Source organism: Pyxicephalus adspersus, chromosome 6, assembly GCF_032062135.1.
Source record: "Pyxicephalus adspersus chromosome 6, UCB_Pads_2.0, whole genome shotgun sequence".
Taxonomy (NCBI): Eukaryota; Metazoa; Chordata; class Amphibia; order Anura; family Pyxicephalidae; genus Pyxicephalus; species Pyxicephalus adspersus.
In genome coordinates, this window is record NC_092863.1 from 45,297,845 (window position 1) to 45,310,760 (window position 12,916).

The 12,916-nt window shown below is 36.0% G+C and overlaps 1 protein-coding gene across 3 annotated transcripts in view; it reads left to right on the forward strand.

Moving 5' to 3' along the window:
• Positions 1 to 12,916, forward strand: part of GGT1 (gamma-glutamyltransferase 1) — a 70,882-nt gene that overhangs the window by 35,861 nt on the left and 22,105 nt on the right. Inside the window, exon 1 of one of the 3 annotated variants that reach the window (XM_072415571.1) lies at positions 981 to 1,095. The exons of the other annotated variants lie outside the window; for them this stretch is intronic. The gene's annotated coding sequence lies outside the window, so the exon portion shown is untranslated. Of the gene's footprint in view, positions 1 to 980; positions 1,096 to 12,916 lie in introns of those variants that run through there. 3 annotated transcript variants of the gene reach the window in all.

A 12,916-nucleotide genomic window follows, 5' to 3' on the forward strand; every position in this document is an offset into this window, starting at 1 on the left:
CGTTCGCAGATATCGTGCAGGATCGTTCGTCGTTCGTTTACCAACGATAATAATTGGAAGTGTGTACGTAGCTTAAGGGAAAGGAAAGTTTGAACAGAAATTTGTTAAAAGACCATCACACAGCATAACCACTGTTTTAAAAGCTGAGTCGCTCCATTACTTCATGAGAAAAAGATCTAAGATTAGATCTCTACAGATCTAATAGAACTATGTAGAAGAACTAGCTTGGAGCACTACCTGCTAAGAACATGAAATATTTTCAGTATATCAATTTAACCTCTTGTTATTCCAGAGAATAATTATCATATCATTGACAAGTCCTGGCATTCTGTTAAATTATCCAAATTTTATGATAAACGGATGACAACCAGGGTTTACTTTCTTTAGATCTAAGACAACTGGAAAAGTTTGTGTAGAAAACAATTGATGAAAACAAAGAATGAGGAACTTTGAAAAATGTCTCAGTGGCCACCTTCAATAAGAGGGTAACTACAGTTATTAAAATTACACATTTTTCTATTAAAGAAGAAGACAATTTGACTTGTGGACTGAGAGATGCTTTGCAGGTATTGGAACAATGAAAACGGTTGAAAAAGGCTATTATTGTAACAAACAAGCTATATCAAGATCTGGTCCTAAAGCTACACACACATCAGATAATTGTTGCCCGAACAGGCGTGTTCATCTGACGTGTACAACAACACCACCTATTAATCTGCCATGGCAGATTATATTGTGTATAGCTAAACCATTATTTTGCTGTAGGGTAATAGATTTATACGTTTTAGCTACTTTTGTAAAAAATCAATTATTCTGAGTTAAAAGTGAGATTTCCCAGGCTTGCACGCACATTCTCTTTGCCTAGGCTACTGCACTGTAAACATTCTTCCATTTCTGTTTGTATAGTATCTGTTTCTGTGGTATGAGGAAAGTTCATTACACTTCTTCCTGCCCTGTCTCCTCCTTTCAGTAAATTATAACCAGCCCCTGTCAGCTTTAAGAATCAGCAGAGAGAAGAACTTGTCACACACACCTTATCTCAGCAGTAGAGTTACAGCAGAGGCACCACAGTGAGAAGACCACTGATATACACAGGTATATGGGGCGTTCAGGACTAGAAGTTAAAAAGTGGATTTTATTTTACTATTAGAGTATTCACCCTCCTAAAGTTCTAAAGCAGCAACATATTAATAGAAGACTTGGGTAAAGTTTGTATGAAAGCTGCTTGTGACAAGCTGGACTGTGGCTATAAAGTTTTCTCTAATTCTGCACTTTTACCATGTTAGTAATGGGCTGCTTAGGTCATGTATGTTGTTGGACACTTTATTGTACTGATCATTCACTGTGTAGTCATTTCTCTAAATCTGATACAGCTGCACTGTATATATGTACAGTACTTTATCTACAGGGCAGACCATTTCCTACATTCCATTTACAAAATTAATAATTGGGGACAAATGATTGTACCCATGCTCTCTATTAGCTTTGTCACTGTAGTTGGTATCTCTGTTTTTATAAAACCTGTCTCACCACTCTAAAAACTATTATTAGATATGGTGGGTATTTGGTAGCTTGCCAATGCTTTTTTTCTGTAAAAGGTATCTAGGTAGAATGTAATGTGTTCTGCAGTATGTTCGTTTCTGATTTGCAGCTACAGGTTAGAAAGTGAGTGTCGTGTATATTGCATTTTCTAGGTATTGTGGGGGTTAGGGTAGATTAATTTATGACTGAAACCATTATAAAAAAGAAATTGGCATGATAAGGAGAATATTTCCTTTTTGATAAGCTTCTTTAAAGTCAATAGTGCCTGCTGTATATGTTATCCTTATTTTATAATTCAGGTCAACAAAAGACACCCTTCCTGATGGTGTCCTGCGCTAGCTGGCCCAGGAAGGGTTGTCTTTTAATTGTATTTTTTAGGAATACTTGGAAATCGCTGGGGTTTAAGTAAGATGGGCAGATTTTGTTATATCTAGCAATTCAAAAATACTATTAACTTTTTGTGTATATAACTGATTGAAATTGTTTTTCCCCTAACTGGACAATCTATTATCTAATCAATTTGTCTAATTTTCTGATATTTAAAGCTGGTTATGCATGTTACAATCTGTGCAATATTTATTCAATATCCTTTAGATCCCCCAAGTCTAACCTAAACTATCCACTTTGTAGTCTCTGGTAGTTTCAGTTGGTTTGTTCAGTTAAGTACATGGCCAACTTTTTATAAGGTTTTAGTTTTGCACTACTGAGTAAATGAAAGGACCACTATTGTTTTAACTTCTTCTGACTGCAATACAACTTTGTCAAATGTAAAATGCCATTTGTTGCTTAAATGTTAACTTTGTAGTAGACTGTATGTGCAACTGTATGTGTTCCTAGTTTTTTGACCCTTTGTGATCAGAAATTGGCCATAGAGTCATTGTCAAAGTAACTGGTGCATACAAATGCTGCTAAACTTGGTTATAGCATATAAGCTTAAAAATAAAAACTCACGAAAACATTAATGTAATGCAGATTGATTTTGCTCACCCTTTTCTTTGATTCTATTTACCCCACAGTTCTTGGAACAGATGACTATTAGAATAGATGGCAGGGATATTTCACTTCTTGGCAGGGATATTTTATGTATTTGACTCATGACTGACATAATTTACGGTGGTTCCTACTTCAGTAAAACATGGGCGAACTTTGATTTAGGATGCAAGTTATCTAATAAAAGTATTTATAATTACTTCCTTTAAACACATGTTAATAGGAGACATTCTGTGCAACATAAGGAAATGTTAGTAAAAGTATTTTTATTTTCTGAAAGTAGGGGTAACGCAGTACTTGCCTCTAATATCCCTCTTTTAAAATCTCTGTTTTGCGTAACAACATACACTGACTTGTAGATAAATATATGGACAAATCATTTATTTCTTCAGTATGTCAGTATGTCTAATATGTTGTGAGCTTATTCATTACTTAAGTTGCATCAGGTGAATAACTGGTACAACACCAACTTAACTCAGAATGGCAAGAAAATCATTTTGCACTTGAATAAATTAGTTATGTTCTTGCTGTTATGACTAGTTCTTTTGTGTTGCATGTATTGGGTGTACAACTTACCCTTAGAATAATTGTGCATTGCAGCACACCACAGAACATGGTAAAAGCAGCATGTCTGATTTTTGGTCTGTTTTGGTACATTAGATAGCCCAATCAACTGCATGGCTTAACACAATGCATGATGTAAAGTGCCCTACCCGCACCACTGTAGTACCACCTGTTTTTTTTTTTTATAAAGCAAAGTTAATACCAGTCAAAAATACCAATAAACAAGTTCAATAACAAACGTGCTTACAATCTGAAATCCAAGTTTTCAGTTCCAGATGTAGCTGAAAATAGTCAAACTATAAAATTCTCCATTTCCCTGAGCAATTTGCACTTATGTCCTCTCCTCCTCTTCCTGTGTCACTGTCTGTATCTCTGTCATTTGCAACCCCTATCTAATGTACAGCACTGCGTAACATGTTGGTGCTATAGAAATACTGGGAGTAGGGTGGCCTAATAAAATCTTGGAGCCATGTATGAGAAAAGGTTATTAGTGAGGAATTTATTAATAAGTAATTAGAAAGCAGGAGCCATGAACTAATTTAAGGTAAAGTCCAGCAAAAAGTGAGGTAGAGACCTCCATTTTATGGCATACATTAATCACAATGAGATGACCGAATGGCTCTGTATTCCAGACAAAGGCAGACAAATTAGGGATGGACAGGTAAATTTGTGTGACATTTGCATACAAATAGTATTGTAGGCTGAAGGAGGATGTGTAAAGAGTATTGAGCCTTTAAACACACCAACAGTAAAGAGTGGGCGAGGAAAAGACTTTATTTGAAAGGGATTTAGAATGTGTGGTCAGATAAAAGTAAATAAGGAGATGCAGCATCAGCAATTCAGAGATTCTGGAGTAGAAAGGTGGCCTCTCATGATGACTCATTTTACCATTAATCTTACCTGGGTTCATCTGCTATGTTTTGCTGGGTGTTGCCATCTCTTATCTGCCCTGTATTGTTTGCTGTAATCGCACCAATCGGGAATAATGCTATAAATCTTTGTGGTAATCAAATGTCAGTACCAGCAGTAAATTATGAGATTACAGCTGGGTAGATAAATATAAATTGGTTTGTATTTGCTGATGGGTGGAAATAATATTGCATTTGTCTTTTGGTCAACCCTAGGCATGCTGATGTGAAAAATCATTTCTGGTATTGCAATGACACTTGAAATATCTAGAGCTGTTTTCCCAACCAGGATTCGGTGAAAGCCTAGGATTCCTCTAGAGGTTGCTAGGGGTTCCGTGAGCAATGAACCATTTTTTATTCTTTTTGGTATTCTGTGGGGGTGACCACATCCCCACTGAGCCGCAATGTAAGAGGCATTCTTCCTAGGGACCACCACACTAATGTACTGTGAGCTGTGAATATAGTAATTATAGCAGAGGTTCTCTGAAATTATTTTAAAGGGTTCCTCCACATTGAAAAAGCTGAGAAACACTGATCCAGAGAATATTACTTCTTCAGGGCAAACTAGGTAATCAGAATGTTAGCATGATTTATAGACCATTAACAAATCATGAATATCTTATAATAATAAAAGGTATATTTAAATGGACATGCTGGGAAGAAATAGGAAGTAAAAACTATGGCAACTTTTAGTACTTTTAAAGATGAAAAAAATAACTTGTGTCCTTGTAATTATTCCTTTTCAATACATGTGTAAACAAGGTTGCTTTTATGTAAGTGTGTTATCAGTATGTGTAAGTAATAAAAAAGTTACTTTAATTTCTATTTATAGTTTATATTTATAAATGTGTGTGGGAGCAGCCATTTTTTGTTATATAGGACTGCTTTATTGTGCAACAGAAGTTCTGCATTACCACTCCTCCTTTTTAATAAATATCTGTGGGGTCTGTAAATGTTTTCACCCAACTTTTACTTACACGTAGATCCACTAGATCCAATTAAAAGCTGTTTGAATTATGCAATAATTCATACATTGCTTTTAAAGTATAATCCCAATGTGAAAAAGGTCTACATTTTGGGTAAACATTAGATAAATCTTTGGTGAAAACCATTGTAAAAGCCTCTGTTTCAGTCAACGTCTTGTACACTGTTTCATTTATTATCAGTTGTTGATATTCTTACATCTGGATTTTCCAAACTCTTTAGAAGGCAAACACATTTAATATTAGTTATTTATTGAAGTAAATCATACACAAATGTATTTCAAGAAAATGCATATGCTTTTACAGAACACATATTGAGTTGGTATGTCCCGTACTTTTTAGCAATAGCCTTTAGATGTGGTTTGCAATAAATATTGGTGTAAAAGGAAAATATGGTATTTCTTTCACTTACCTAAGACAATACATTCTTCAAATTCATTCATTCAAAGTCCCCTTTGCTCTCAAAATTGTGTAAATTCCATTGTACTACAAAAACAATTTGTAAGGAGCCATAATATGGTTTGTAAGAAACAAAGAACAGAAATTAGTAGCCATTACACTATTTAAAATATTTCCTAGATCGGACTCTGCTTTACTGTCCTGCTTTATCTATTGGGGATAATGAATAACCAGAATTTGTATCTTAGAAAGAACAATTTCTCTTACTAAAATGTAAATAAATCATCTCGGGAGTTAATGAACACAAGTCGTTATGTTTTACCCTTTCAACATTTCTTTGTACTCAGGGCTGAATATATGCATCCTGCCCCCAAGGACATATGTATCCTTCTGCCCTACTTTTTACTACATTCACCTGGATAACCATACTATCACACTTTGTTCACACAGTCTGTAGATTTATACTTTGCATTGCAATGTTTGAATGTTCATAAAATCTCAAAGCTAGAGGGAGAGATATTAAAACATAAAACAAAAAGTCCTCCTGGAAGCAAAATAATCACTTTTTTAGATGCTTATCAAATGCATGAAAAACTCTGTATAGGCATTTGACGTGCACTTCTATTGGCTTCTATTGAAAGCAATCCGAATGTACGAAAAAGGTCATGTTTGATCTGACTGAAAGCCAGTATGAATTGTCCTATGACATTATATAGGAATTTCACACATGGGTAATTATGTAATTCCTTAAAAAAACACCAGTCTTAACAAGACCTGGAATTCTATCTGAACAAAGAGTTTATATACACACACAAGACATGCCGAGGCTGAGGACAGAGGCTGAAAGAGACAGTCTATCTGCTCCTTGCTTGTGCACCTACAGGGAAAACTGTGACCCTCCTTTGAAAACAGTTTAATTTAACTGTGTTCGTGTCAATCTACCAAATTATTTATTTAGAAAAATTGATGTAAGGTACTTCTTTCAAATCTGTATGTTATTTACCAAATGGCAGAAAATTTTTTAAGCCTACAGACACGTGTCAAAGGTACAGTAATGATAAAACTGGAGGAGAAGAGAACGCAGGGTAATTATGCCTATTTACCATTGTAAGATAATCCAACATGACTAATTATAAATCCTAGTTTCTATGTCACTGGGTAAGATAAGTGGTATCTTGATTAAAAAAAAATGCACACATTGATTATGGGGTCCTGTATTTATGTGTTACTTGAAAGATTCTGCAAAAACAATATTGAAAAGAAAACTGGTGCATAATGTGATGCATTATAATGCTAGTAAATTCTTAATGATGAATGTTTTTTTTTAATTATGTATTTGGTAAATCAACAATTAAGGAAAACCGAAGATGCAATATTATCAAATACAGACTCTACAAACAGAAACGATAAAAATACCTATTAAAGTAAGAATAATTCCAGCAGTAAATAAACCAGTCAAGAAGGGGCTAGTGCTATACGGTATACTCTGCATCAAATTTCAGTTAACTTACCTAAATCTGAATTCTTAGTAATCGTATAAACGCGCACCATACCATAGAGGGCATAACTTCCCTAGTAGGAGGGCAGAAGAATTATACCTCCTAAAGCCTATGCTTCATATTTATTTTCTTTTATTGTTTATTACATCAAACGAAAGGGTGGTATCGGCAGGCCATTACCAATATTGCCACGTAAGAAAAAAGACTGTAGTACAATTTCTGCATTATGGAATTAATGCTCAGCAGATAGACAGCACATCTTTTATGTATCTCAAGTTTAAAAGCCAATCTTATCTAATAGTTTATATTAACTAAATGCATTGTATATTTAAATATAGTTTATTTTCCAGAAAAAAATGCAATGGCCTGACCTGTTCCCTGCCAGCATGCATGAAAGAATGATCCTCACTCTCTGTATGTAAACACACCTTGCTGACATAGATCTTTAGCTTTACAATCAGCAAACCTAATTCTGAGCTCTGACTCTGTAAGGGACAGGTCAGACCTCCTGCTTCCTCATAGATGCCAAGAATCTGTCTTTACAGCTTGCTGATACTTACTGTAGGTTGTTGCTACTTTCCAAAGAAATTGAACTGCAAGACGTTGTACACATTTTTGTTTTGATGCACCTATGTTATGTATAGTTGACCTAAATGTTCATGATACAAGTTTAGTGTTAAAGTAGAGCTATACTTTAAAAATAAAACTTGTGAGCAGGAAGAGACATGCTATGTCATCGTAGCATTCCATCATATTGTTTGATAAGCTTATGCAAAGTCACATTTATTTCTGTCCAGAGTTGCATTAATTATTCACCAAGATCTTGACATATTGATGGAAAACTTGGTCCGATGCTTTAGGTTTTTTTCCACACATACTTAGGATTCTTAATGGGGTTAAGGTCTGAACTCTCACAGCCAATTCTTGTGTGAAAATGATGTCTCATGAACCCTGAACCACTCTTTCACAATCTGAGCCTGATGAATCATGGCATTGTTATCTTGGAATATGGCTGTGCCATGGGGGGGGTACTCAGATAGTCCTCCCCCCCCCCCCACTCAGGTAGTCAGTTGACATTAGGGGGTAGGTTAGGGGTAGGGTTTGTTAATAGGGGTTTGTTGGGAACCACCAAAGGGTACAGATGAGGGTCTCCAGATGCATTAGAGATCAGGAAGTGGTGGTGGAGGGATGATACTGTGACGTGGGAAAAATAAGAGGAAGAGTCTTTGGATGTCAGTTAGTTGGTTGGGCGGGAGGTGAAACTGTGACTGCATGAAAAAAAATTAGTGGAGGGGATCTGTGGATAGATTAGAGTCGGATGCAATGCCTGTGACTTCATAAGAAGACCAGTGAAGTGTTTTTTGCATTATACATTAGAGGGTCTCTAGTTGCAGGAAAGGGGCAGAAATGGGACTCTACCTATCAACCTCAGTGGTGTAAAGTACATTTCAAAGTTAGACCTGCTTCAATTATGACTCGTCATATGAGTCTCTGGAAATGCAGCAATTTCCCTATTTTCCCAAGTGTGGCACCTACCTGTGCTGATTTGTTTTCATGATACAGCACAAAACATATGGTAGTGCGATACCACTATTTGTAGTACACTTCAATATAAGCATTGCTTTAGTGTGTTGAGGGGGCAATAAAAAAAATTAGACCCAAAAGGTGTGTGATATGCTATAGGGTGGGAAGGTAGATTAAATCCTTTTCATATAATAAATCTTTACATCATTGGACCTGATTTAAAAAAAAAGTTCCCCAAGACTAGAGAAGATAGTCTCATGATATTCTAACATGCCTAGAGTGGATTTCAAAAATAATTTGCTAATAATTGGCAAGTGTTTTTTTTTTTATCCTGGACCAGAACCATTCCAAGGTTCTCACATGATAGTTTATCTTCTCTAGTCTTAGAGATCTTTAATAAATGAAGCCAATTGTGTGAGAATAGTTATTGTAATTTCTCCTTACACTTTTTTGTTTCAACAGTCTTTATAGTCTCCCTTTAAAAGCTGTTTGCTGCTCAATTTCAGTTCAATTTTCAGCTACTTCTTGTATTCAGTAATATCCTGTGTATGGGTTCTGTAAAACCATACCTTGGGGAAAAACTGTTTTAAAAAATAAAAAAAATGGGATTTTAGAAAAGGGCTAATATATAAATAGAGAAATTGCAGAGACAGCCAAAGAATTCCATTGCATGCTTTCACCATTCTTATCTGTTCAGTTTCATCAACATTGGATAATGAATAACAAACAGATCATTCACCCCAGAGTTCAACTCGGTCCAAAGTAATTGAGGTATGGAGAACGTTTCTGTCCACATCAAAAATTAGGCTCTGCAATTAGAAACCCAGTCTTCAATTTGTAATAGGAAGCTTCAGATACCAAATGTTCTGAAACTACTTAGTCATTGGAGCACTGTGAAAGGTACTATAAGAATATTCTGGTAAAACATGTTCCTTTTGCCAGGGTCTCTGCAAATATCTCCCACCCCATATTGGCTACTTCCAACACTAATGCACTGTGAAATAGTTGGTTCATGTTTATTACAGATTTAATTACTCTGAAGGGAGCTGGATAACTATATGGGGAGTAAGTGATTGGGAGCTTTTTACTGTGTGATTTTTAAGACTGTAATTTCCCCTTTAAAATTATTTTGATTTTGTATCAGCTTCTTGCAGGCCCTGTACAGAAAACCTTGGATAGGGGAAAGGAAAAACAGCACACAGAGCCTATCAGGAGTTTTGCAGTGGAAGGAACATGTTGTAAAGAGCAAAGTGGCATGGAGATGAGATTTTTGGTTTGCTGCTTCTTTTTTCAATGTTCAGACGCAGGGGTGGGAAAGAGGCATGTACATGAATTTAAACCTGCAGCAGAAAAAAAAATGTCCCATCCTGGCTAGGAAAAACTGTGATGTTTTGGCAAAGCTATGTAGATCTCAGGATTGGACAAACAAAAGCGCAATTCCTTTCAGTTGGCAAAGTAGCCCCCATATATTATTTTATGTATGTACTTAGATGTTTGCCTGGAGTTCAGCTTTAAAGTTTCTGCTAGACTGGAAAGTAAGTTGTAGTTTGCAAGACTATAAGGTCCCTGTCTCAACAAATTATGCAGGGTCAGTAGCTGATGATGTATCTAAAGTAAATGGAAACCAGTGCCATGCAGTACTTTTCCCTATTTTTATAACAGTCAATTTGAGAGATGGGTATATTGTTTAAATTACCTGTTATATAATCAGACAATAAATATATACAGTTAATATTTCAATAATGTGGCAACAATAATGATGGTGCCAGGCTGTTGTGTGTGTGTGTGTGTGTGTCTTCCATGGACTTTTTTGAACATGTGTGATCTAAAATGGTCATACTTGGCATATAATACCAATCTAGAATTATAATATATTCCTGATCCTGAGACTTGAGGTTTTTTTCACTTTACCATGCCGCATTACACGTTGTCTGCCACTATTCGCTCACTTTTTAAATTTGGTATTCAGATAAATGTAGAACATTTGTTGTAATATTGTCTTTTTAACTTCCATGTTTTTGGGGAGGGGGTTGAGGCAGAGAATGAGTGGGAGACTAAGGGAGCTGTCGCTGCTCACGCTAATAGAACAGATGGCACTGCCACCCACTCACTGTGCCTGTCACAGCTTTGTATGCATCTTCTGCAGCATTGCCAAGGTGCATCACAAAAAAAAATTGGGCATGTTTAACCCCTGCGCTGCTGCTACATAGATCCAGGAAACACCTGCATGCTCATTGAGATTCTGTTTTTTCCCTGCTTCTTTCTAGTGCTCCTGCAAGCTTAATCCACTGCTAAAATATTCATGTGATGAAAACGAAACAAGGAAATAAGATCCTGTTTTAAAGGGTAAAAGTAGATTCCTGGAATCTTTGTGGAGTTTTGTAATCCCAATATTTGCAGATGTGTCCAATGTTAGATATGGTTGTATGGGGTGCAATGGTGGATTTTTCCCAACACAAAGCACTTGGATGTTAGTGCAGATTGTTGATTTTTCACTAGTTATGTGAAGCATTATTTATTACAATTGATCCAAAAACAACCGGACAGCTTTTACTACCAGACTGTATGCATTGCATGAAGCTTTTAAATATTGGTGGACATAGCAAACCCAGATATAAATTGGCAAGGCCTGATAAGAAACTTGGACATCCCCTAAATCCACATACCCAGCTCTTTTATACCCTCCCCTTTTTAAATTAAAGATGAAGCACAAGTTATATATTAATATGTAATATCTCCCCATTGTGGGGAGAATTCTCAGCTGTTACAGAAACAGGTCCCTATTGGATTAATAAACATTACTTTCTGCTCTGGCTTTTGGCCTTCCCCTCATTGTCTGTTTAGGTGACAATGATCATCAGGATAGATAGGGATGTGAATCTCTCCCAAAAAAGATTTTGTCTTTAAAAAAAATTCATCTGCAGGACAGGTTCAGGGCTACAAGAAATATATATTTTAGCTTTCTTTTTATTATCTTTGCATATCATTTGAAATAACAAATCTGGCCACTTGTAAATGTATCTGCAGTGCAATGCAGAGGCCGGGCAGAGTTCAGACTTGCATGAGCAGGTGAGCTGAGATTACTGGAAAATGTAAAAATGTAGTCTGAGATAATAGGTTCCAGGGTCAACAAGCTATAGCAAGCACATAAAGATGGTGACAGTGGTTTCATGGAAAAATATCTTAAAATTAGCCAATGGCTATTACAATGTTTATTAAAAAATGTCTTCCTAAGGCTACCTACAAATGTGTAATCATGTCTGAAGAGAGTGCAGTACCAACATGGACATTTAATGTATCCTTGCCCCAATAGTTAAGAGGGGAAATTTACAATAGACATACCATTGTTGGCCAAGTTAGTTGGAATGCCTGGTCCAGAAATGTCTGCTTTTGTTAACTGAATCTCCCTAACTGGACTCTTAGGTGTTGGTTGTGGTAATCATGTATGCCTACAAACATATCCATCTACCATGATCTTTTTGCAAATGCTATAATTAAAGTAATGTTCTTACATGTCTTTATACACCTCTGTTCCAAACCCAAACCTTATAGTAAGTAAACATTTTAGAAACTACTCAAGTGGGGTTTAAAAACCACACACGCAGCTCTCAACATCTTATCAGATATTTGGAACTGCCTATGGACCAGATTTCAATGAATAAAACTTCATATGGGCAGTTTAGGTTTACATCTATCATCCATGATAAGTGGTTTAAAAATAATTTGGATTCTTAAACTGTGTCGCCTGTTATGCTACAGCTGAATACAGATTTTCATAACTTTTTGTGCTGAATGAAGGGTGTGTATATTTTATATTCCTCAATACACAATGCACTGACATTACAGCAAAGGGTGTAATGGTAGCTGTAAAAGAGCACTGGATCCTTCACTATGACCTATTGTTATATGAACAACAATTCTATTTTTCTCTATACTTCAGAGGCATCTGATAGTCAAGCTCTGGTATGTATTAAATTATCCTATGGAAGTATTGAAGTGGCAATTGTACCTGTTTTTTCTGTCCTATACTTTAAATTCCATGGTTTATACATTGATAAGTAGCACCCAAAATGGTTTTAGTCCAGGTCATGTTCAAAAGTCTTTGTAGGATTTTTAGGATCTGCAGTGTGTGCATCATGTCAACAAATGCAAGAGAAGTAACAGCATGGTCATAAATAAGAGCTCCAAAGCCCTTTAAAGATCTTTTCATATTTCTTTGGAATGTCTTGAAACCAGCTGGGTTCTGTGGAGAGGAAAAAGTAGATCTGTATGCAGTGGCAGGAGTGTTCTCTTTTTTTCATATGGAAAGGTCAAAATGTGGGAGTTGCAAATGGAAATTAAAGCAGTGATGTCTAAAATGAATGAATTGTGTCTTCATTCTATGGATCTTTCCAGTCTGTAAAACCTATAACATTCATTGTAGCATGTCTTTTACTGTCTATCTCTTGTAAATGCTCAATCTTGGTGGTCTGGCACAACCAATGTTGCCCTGGTGAAGTGCAAATGT